This window comes from Tamandua tetradactyla, chromosome 23 (genome assembly GCF_023851605.1).
Source record: "Tamandua tetradactyla isolate mTamTet1 chromosome 23, mTamTet1.pri, whole genome shotgun sequence".
In the NCBI taxonomy this organism is placed as follows: domain Eukaryota; kingdom Metazoa; phylum Chordata; class Mammalia; order Pilosa; family Myrmecophagidae; genus Tamandua; species Tamandua tetradactyla.
The window spans coordinates 22,882,966-22,892,304 of NC_135349.1; the positions used below are offsets into that span (position 1 = coordinate 22,882,966).

Here is a 9,339-nt window from a genome sequence, read left to right on the forward strand (position 1 = left end):
TGAGCATTTTTTCATGTGTGTTTTAGCCACTATGTGTTTCCCTTTATGGAAAAATGTCTGTGCATATCTTTGGTCCATTTCTAAATTGGGTCCTTTGTCTATTTTTGTTCAGCTATAAGATTTATTTGAATAATCTGAGTATCAAACTCTTATCAGATATGTGGTTACTAAATATTTCCTTCCATAAAGTCAGCTGCCTTTTCACCCTTTTGACAAAGTCCTTTGAAGCAGAATGGATTCAATTTTGAGAAGTCCCATTTATCTATTCTTTTTTTTATTGTTCATGCTTTGGGTATAAGGTTTAGGATTGAACACCTATGACTACATCTTAAAGACGTTTTCCTAGATTTTCTTCCTGGAGTTTTGTAGCACTGCCTCTTATTTTTAGTTCTTTGCCAATTTTGAGTTAAGTTTTGCATAGAGAGTGAGATAGGGGTCCTCTTTCACATTTGGATGTTGTATCCAGTCCTCCAGCACCATTTATTGAACAGACTATACTGCCCCAGTTGTGACAACTTGGGAACATTATCAAAAATCAGTTAACCATAGATCTGAGGGTCTATTGCTGAACTCTCAATTCAATTCCATTAATCAGTATGGGAATTTTATTTCTTAACTTTCCTGATGATGAAATTTGAGAAACCACATCACCTTAATCACTTAAACACCTTTAAGGAATATATCAGCATCGACACAGGCCTCTGTCTCCTCATGCTTCTCTCAATGATTCAAGTGCTTCTCACCAAACTTCCCCAGTCATAAAAATTGTGAATCTCTGTAAATGTATTATGACTTTTAAATTTGTAGATCCCTGAGTCTGTGAACAAGGCAGAGTCTAAGGTACCTGATGGATAGCCTTTTGCTGAGCTCTTTCTCATCCTTTTCATGCTCTTTTTCTCTGCCTGCCCCAGTCATTTCTCATACTATCTTGTGCTTGGCACTGAGTTATTATGGTTCCATGACAGTAAACAGAACGTATCTCACTATTCCTGAGCCCTTCCATCTGGTGTTAAAACTGGAACCACTCTCTAAAGTAAAGAGTGTAAAACAGAACTTGTGGGTATTGATTTGAGGATTGAAACCATTTAAACCTGTTCCAAAAATCTACCCTGACTATGATCTACAATTTTATTAATGATACTTTATTTTCGGTAACTGATTTCCCACATCAGAACAAATAGCACTTAAATTAGGGCTTATAAAACATGACTGTAATAATTATGAGAGATTAAATGATAAGGATGATAGAAGTGACATCTATTGATGCACATAATAAAGTTGGCTGGCACCCATCTCCTACCAGTTTATGCCAGATCCTTGACTAGGAGTAATCTCAAAAGATGGGAATTGAGATTTTTCCTAAAACATCTTTATGTTCTCCATGCAGGTTACTATCCAAACACTACAGCATTTATTTTGTTCTAACATTTGTTTTTGCTATTAATAATATCAATGAAAGCCTCCATCTGTTACCCAACATGTCTCTGGGATATGATCTCTACATTTCCTTGCCCAGTTGAACAAAGAACATTGTAGAATTGCCTGATATGGCTGTCTGGCATCTCTAATTATTTCTGTGAAAGAGAGAGAAAGTCTATAGCAGGTGTTACAGGAACCACTTGGTCAATTTCTGCTCAAATGGGGATATTGCTAGGTATCTACAAATTTCCACAGGTAAGGTACAGTGTGGGGTGAAAAGGGATAAAAATGAAATTAATAAATTGGAGACCTGTGTCCCAAGTGCCTCCTTGGAGTCTCTGCCTTTGCACCAGTTTGACACAACCACCTCTGAATGGAGTTACTATGTCTATAATGCTGTGTATGCTCTGGCCCAATCTCTGCATGAAATGCTGCTTCAATCAGTGGAAAGACATACCTTGGAAAAAGAAATAAACTCAAGTTTCACCCTTGGCAGGTAGGATTTTAGATTAATTTGAGTTCATTGATCCAAAACATATATTGATGCATATTCATAAATGTAATTTCAAAGCTCAACAAGACTGTAGGCCAAATATTATACTTTGAGTTACTTGCTCCATGGATTGAGAAGATGCTGTGAGTTTTCATAGTCTATTATGGAACATGAATTGGATCTAGTTTAGGTCAACCTGTTTATGTAGAAATAATCATCAGGAAGTAGATGCAAATGCCAAAAAAGAAATATAGTGAGCTATGAATCTAATACAATACTGTGTAACAAGGGTTCCTCAATATCTATCTGACCTGATGTCTATCTGGATGTAGCATGTGCAGTCAATCAGTGGCAGTAGGATGGGACCAGGTCTTAGTGTCTTCTCACTGCTAGTTGTTATGGTGGTGAACTTAGAGAATATCACATTTAATTTCTCAAAACTTTAGGCAACAGATATTTGCAAATATATAGCAGATATATTGTTATACCCATTTTGGAGATGAGCCTGAAACTCTAAAATTTCAAGTATTTATGGCTGGATTGAATTTAAGCAAGGTTTGTCAAAATCATTATATAGAAAACTACTTGGATCTTCCTGTCCTTTAGCCATCCTTCAAAGATGTCTGTTTATGATATTAAGTACAATATGAGCTTCGTGAGCAAGACTTTATTGAAACTGCTGAGAACTTGGAGTAGTTTTTGATGAAGGTTTAAAGAGATTTTGTAAAGTCATATATCTAAGAGGTTTTAATGATGTGAATACAATTCAGGTGTTCAAAAACCCAAGCCCTATTTGTTCACATAATTATGCATCTTTTGTAGCTCCATGCCATTCTAAAGGCTGTCCATTTTAACAACAGTGTTGGTGAGCAGATACCTTTCAATGACAAGAGAATCTCAAAGGCCATGTATAATATTCTCAACTATGTAAATTTTCCTCATGGAATTGGAGCATGGGTGAAAGTAAGACAGTTTGCTCCACATGATCCATGTGGTCAAGATTTCTCCATAAATGAAGAGGGGATAGAGTGGGCCAACGATTTTAAAGATGTAGGTTGGAGACAGTTTCAACATTGAATTTACAGAGCTACACATAAATAGCTTAAAATAAACACTGCCATGAGATTCAGTACCCACTTTAGTTCCCTTGAAAGGTAACCTGTATGACTATAACTTGCCCTGTACCTGGAACAATATTATTTAAAAATTGTACAACAATCAAATAAAGAAAGCATAACATCAAGCATATATTTCAAAAATTGTCTGCATTTTGTATAATAAAGTATAAGTGCTTCCAGTCAACTAATTATGTGCATTTTAGCGAATTTTGTTGATTACCAACAGGATAAGATAGTTCATATGGATATTATTCATGTTTCTCTATAATTTTCTTTAAACTCCCTATTCTCCATGCAGCAAAAGTTGCAACCCTGAATTCTGTAAAACCCCTCAAGAGGGAAATGCCGTCTGTTGCTTTGAATGCATCCCCTGCCCCAGAAATGAGATTTCTAATGAAACAGGTACAGGTCTACAGATAACACCTCCACACCTTTCTCACAGCCCCATTTCTTTATCTGTCCAAGAAAATAAAAAGGGCCCGAAGTAAGACCTTAGAGTCACAGTTACTCAATTATTCAATAATTTCACATTATGATGAACACTCTAACTCCTACAATGATATTCTGCTTCCTTCTGGCTTATTTATCTTCATATTTTAGAGACCTCAGGTATTTTTCATGGAAATCTCTTTTGATATCTGTTCACATCTATCATGAAACTGTTTTATCAACTCCCCTAATCCTATCTAAGGCATTTTTATCATTTGCATTTCCCAGCTAATTGTTCTGTTTCTTACCATAGTAGGTATTTGCAAACAGATTCTTAGAATTAATAAATGCATGAACATGAAACTATTGAATAAATAATACAAAATGAAAAAATGTTGTACTACTTTATTTCTTATTGGGTTTCCCTTGTATGTGATGGATTGCTTTTCTCTTGATGCTTTCAAGATCCTCTCTTTCTCTTTGACCTCTGACATTCTGATCAGTAAGTGTCTTGGAGTACATCTATTTGAATCTATTCTCTTTGGGGTATGCTGCACTTCTTGGATCTGTAATTTTGAGTCTTTCATAAGAGTTGGGAAATTTTCAGTGATAATTTCCTCCATTAGTTTTTCTCCTCCTTTTCCCTTCTCTTCACCTTCTGGGATACCCACAACACGTATATTCATGCACTTCATATTATCACTCAATTCCCTGAGTCCCTGCTCATATTTTTCCATTTTTTCCCTATAGTTTCTGTTGCTTGTTGGATTTCAGATGTTCCATCCTCCAGCTCACTAATCCTATCTCTGTCTCTAGAAATCTACCATTGTAGGTTTCCATTGTTTTTTTTCATCTCTTCTACTGTGCCTTTCATTCCCATGAGTTCTGTGATTTGTTTTTTCAGACTTTCCATTTTTTCTTTTTGTTCATTCCTTGCCTTCTTCATATCCTCCCTCAATTCATTGATTTGGTTTTTGATGAGGTTTTCCATGTCTGTTCATATATTCTGAATTAATTGTTTCAGCTCCTGTATCTCATGTGAACTGTTGGTTTGTTCCTTTGACTGGGCCATATCTTCAATTTTACTGGTGTGATTTGTTATTTTTTTGCTGGCATCTAGACATTTAATTACCTTAATTAGTTTATTCTGGAGACTGCTTTCCCTTCTCTTACCTAGGGTTTTCTCGAGGATGAATTTGTTGTCTATCTGTTCTTTGACCTTCAGTTTAGCTTTTTCTGGACCTCTAGCTTAGGTTTTGTTTAACCGAGGAGAATTTTTTGGTTCTTGTTTTCTTGTTTCTTACCATGCTTGTATGGTGCCTTTTCCCACCCCCCACCCCTAGGAGGGTCTATGTAGGTATTATAGACTCCAGCCTGGTTTTGCTGGACTAAACTGACCTCCTATTGGGGGGAGGAGTCACCTGCATCAGTTTTCTCTGAAAGTGAGACCCAGAAGGTTAAAAGACTTTCCTGTGAAGTCTCTGGGCTCTGTTTTTCTTATCCTGCCCAGTATGTGGCACATGTCTACCTGCAGGTCTCACCAGCATAAGATTATGTGGCACCTTTAACTTTGGAAGACTTTCCCTGCTTTGGGCTTGGTAGAGACAGAGAAGAGGTTGTAGGCTGGTTTTAGTGGCTTCAAATTACCAAGCCCTGGGTTCTGAATTCCTTGAGGGAGGGATTCCACCTGAGTTGGGCTTCACCCCTCCCCTGGGGAAGGCACAGGCTCGAGACAAGCCCTGCCTGAAAGGAGCTTGTTACTACCTATGCCTGGGGCAGTTGTAGCCTGAAAAGTCCTGCCGCTGAATCCAGAGGCAGTCAAGCCTTTGTAGAAATGCAGCCACAAAAACCTCTGTTTCTTTCCTTTCTTTCTTTTTCCATTAGCCCAATGAGCGACCTCCACTTTGACCAGGTTCACCTGAGCTGGGGGCCTATTTTTAGTAGTCAGAATTTGTTAATTAATGCCACAACTGGTGTTTGGTTGGACTCAGCCCCTGCTGCTGTTAAAGTCTCTTTCCTTTCCCTCTGGGAAGCAGTCTGTGGGGAGGGGTGCTGGCTGCAGTGGCTTGGGGAACTCACGGTTCTGGGGAGGCTCACAGCCAGTCCTGCTGGTCCAGACTGGGGTACGCTGTGTGTCCAGTCATTGATATGGCTCCAGGAGCTGTTCTGTACTGTTTCTGGTTATTTAGTAGTTGTTCTGGAGGATGAATTAAAATGCGCACATTGCTAAGCCACCATCTTGGCCACACCCTCTCTACTACTTTATTTTAGATACTCAGCAAAATATTGAATTTAATCACCATACCTTCAATAATTCTTCCTAACTTCCTGTAGTTCAAAGAAAAGTGGGTGAGGTAAAATTCAGTGAAATCGTCCTAAAGCATTGTGATCATTGCAAAAGTAAAAGTACCACTGTGTAACAACCTACAAGAGACAGACCAGAAACCATAGAAAAAGGTAGATATCAATCGTATATCTTCATGGTCAATTCCCCAAGCAAAATCAATGGCAACAATTACCAATAAAATTTAAAAACAAGTTTGACTACCTAAAAACATAGTTCTTTGCACATTTAAAGGCACACAAATTTGTTACACTTTTACATGTGGTGCTCAGAGTACTAGCCAGAAAGCTTAAATAATAGACTGAAAGAAAAAAAAGCATTAGTATCAGTGAAAATTGTAAATTTGTACTTTGGGGAGGTGAAAATTTGGCTTTCTTATTTTGTTGCACTTTGAAAATTCAGGCAGTTGCTCAGTCTTTCATTAAAAAAGGTAGCACAAACCTTAAATGCCCTACACTATGATGGCCATAAGTATGGAAAAGGACACCGATACCTGTCCTTAATTGAGAGATGAAAGATGTTAGAGACCCATTGCATGAACCCTCATTCACCTCATATTGTATCATAAGGGGTGAGGATTTCATCATCAATTCCATTTTACTATTGATTGAAACAATTAAGATCACATACCTACGGGGAAATAAGCTACAATTTAAAACTTCTTTTCTCATATCTTTTCTTTGAACCAAACAAGGCTGCCCTTTATCATCCTTAATAATGTAATGTAAATAAAACAAATGAATAGAAAATTGCAAAGTATGAGCAATTCATGGAGGTATGAAAAGGATGCCCTGAAAGCATGGAGGTGATAAACCAAATGGGCTCAAGACTTTCCCAGGTGAGATGGCACAAGTAGAATTTATAATCATGGGTGTGAATTCTTCCTGACTAAGGGAAATGACAAAAGCTTGAAGAGGCAAAAGAGGCATTTGCATACAGGCATGCCAGTCTAAGGGTATAAAATGACTTGGGAATTACAACTAGGCTTGCATCAAACTTATGAGTGTGGAAAGATGAAGTGGGATGAGGGTGGAACTGAGACTGCAATGGGTATTTTTTTGGAATGTTTTGCATTTGGACATTATCCTAAAGAAAAAATGACAATTGTGTTATTTCAGGCAAAGGAGTAAAATGATAAGACCTAATTTTAAGAAATATTACTAATGTCTAATTGGAGCTGATTGGATAAAAGATAAAAATTCAAGTTACTGTTATAAGAATGAGTGATTGATGCCAGAAAAATGTAAAGCAGGTTAAAATAATGGGAAAATGAATTTAAGAATATTTCAAGCACCCTAAATACAGTTATTCTGAAGCATTTCAAGTGAAAATGTCTAGACTTGATCATTTCTATATCCCTGAACATAGCACATTGTTGTCTCACTGAAGTGTCTCAAGAAATGCTTTGGGAATTGAAATAACAAATTCAAGATATGGCACAGAGATGGAAATTATAACATGAACAGGCTAATATGAGGGTTTATGATGTGAATAAAAAGCAACAGAGAATGCATACAATCAGAAGAAACATTTTTTGTGCTTCCATAAAAAAGAAAAAGTTGATTATTTTAATTATAAATTACTTCTTGTTTGACAACCTGAATTTGACAGCTAATTACTTGTAAGGAGGAAATTGAAAACCAAATTGTGAAATTTGGGGATCCTTGAAGAAGTGAACATCACCTAATCAGAAACATTGACATCTCACATTTCTCAACAGATATGGTTGGTGTTTCAAGTGTCCAGACTCTCACTACCCAATTCTGAGAGAGATCACTGCCTGCAGAAGTTCGTGTCCTTCCTGGCTTACAGAGACCCTGTGGGGGCAGCTCTGGCCTGCACAGCTCTCTGCATCTCTCTCCTCACTGCTGTGGTCCTGGGGATCTTTGTCAAACACTGAAATACTTCCATATTCAAGGCCAACAACCAGACTCTGACTACATCCTGCTCACCTCCTTCCTCCTGTGCTTTCTCTGCTCCTTGGTCTTCATTGGCCGTCCCAACACGGCCACCTGCATTCTCCGATGAGTGGCATTTGGAGTTGTATTTACAGTGGCTGTTTCCACAGTTTTATCTAAAACTCTCACTGTGATTCTGGCCTTCAAGGCTACAACACCAGAAAGAAGGATGAGGCAGTAGTTGGTCTCAGCAGCCCCAAATGTTGTCATTCCTTCCTGCTCCCTGATCCAGCTGACTGTTTGTGGACTCTGGCTGAGAACTTCTCCCCCCTTCATTGACAGAGACACTCATTCTGAGCCTGGTAGCATCATCATTGAGTGTAATAAGGGCTCCATCACAGCCTTCTACTGTGTCCTAGGATTCCCAGGACATTGGCCCTGGGGAGCTTCACCTTGGCTTTCCTGGCCAGGAACCTGCCTGATGCCTTCAATGAAGCCAAGCTCCTGACCTTCAGCATGCTGGTGTTCTGTAGCATCTGGGTCACCTTCCTTCCTGTCTACCACAGCTCCAAAGGGAATGTCATGGTGGCTGTGGAGGTCTTTTCCATCTTGGCCTCCAGCACTGGGCTCCTGGGATGCATCTTTGCTCCCAAGTGCTACATTATACTGCTAAGACCTGAGAGGAACACCCTGATGGGGATAAGGGATAAAACACGTTCTGTGGGGGGATGAGCAAACTTTTATATCCCGGGTAGGTGGGACTCCAAATCTCAATTAAATTATTCTTTTAATTAGATATGAGATAATAAGATGAGAATTGGATGAATTTTACAGTTTTCAACTGTCATGTGGCTCTCCTCTTTTTGATAGGATAAGGGTAACACACTCACACTCATATAACCAAGAAGTTTGGATTTAGCAAATTATTATGACTAAGGGATCATTTATAAATATTCTTATTTTACTTTCTGGTATGTTAATGTAGGGAGAGTTCAATACCTAAAGTCTCTGAACTGAAATGAAGCTGCCCTGATCTCTGATAATGATTGTAAAAGCCTTTATCTTCTGCCTTTGTGATAATAAAATCCAGTACTCCTTTATCCATTGTTTTTTTACTTTAGAAACTTGTAAGGCCAAACCCTCTAATGCTAATGGAGGAAACTGAATCAGCTCAGAATCAACTATTACCTGGTTCTAGCACAATTTCACTCTTTTACATTTGTGAATTGTTTCTCCCTATACCTGCCTTCCAAGTGATAATTCTGTTTTCCTGCCCTTCTGCCTATATTTGCTATTGTAATTTTAGTGATCTTATCTGCCCTTGTTAGAATCCTTAAAAACCTCAAACTCTATAGACTTGGGCAGGTAGAATTGTAGACCAATAGGCCATCTGATCTCCCGTTTTTTGTATAGCGAGAAACTCCTTCTCTCTTTGAAACCCTGGTGTCTCATAAATTTGTCATTTGAGGGCATTGGGCAGAATATCTACTGCCTTAGTCTGGTAGTCCTGGCCCAGGTTTTCCAAGACTAAATTTTCTCTCAGGGTGATGTTTGAAGTTGCCCACACTGGTTATCCTATATATTGTCATTGTTCCTTCCTTTAGCGTCTTTGCTAATCCACCAATCAATGGCAAAGTC

At 38.4% G+C, this 9,339-nt stretch overlaps 1 pseudogene; it reads left to right on the top strand.

The window, feature by feature from the left end:
* Positions 1-8,433, top strand: part of LOC143666717 (vomeronasal type-2 receptor 116-like) — a 53,632-nt pseudogene extending 45,199 nt beyond the window's left edge.
* Positions 8,434-9,339: the final 906 nt, after the last annotated feature.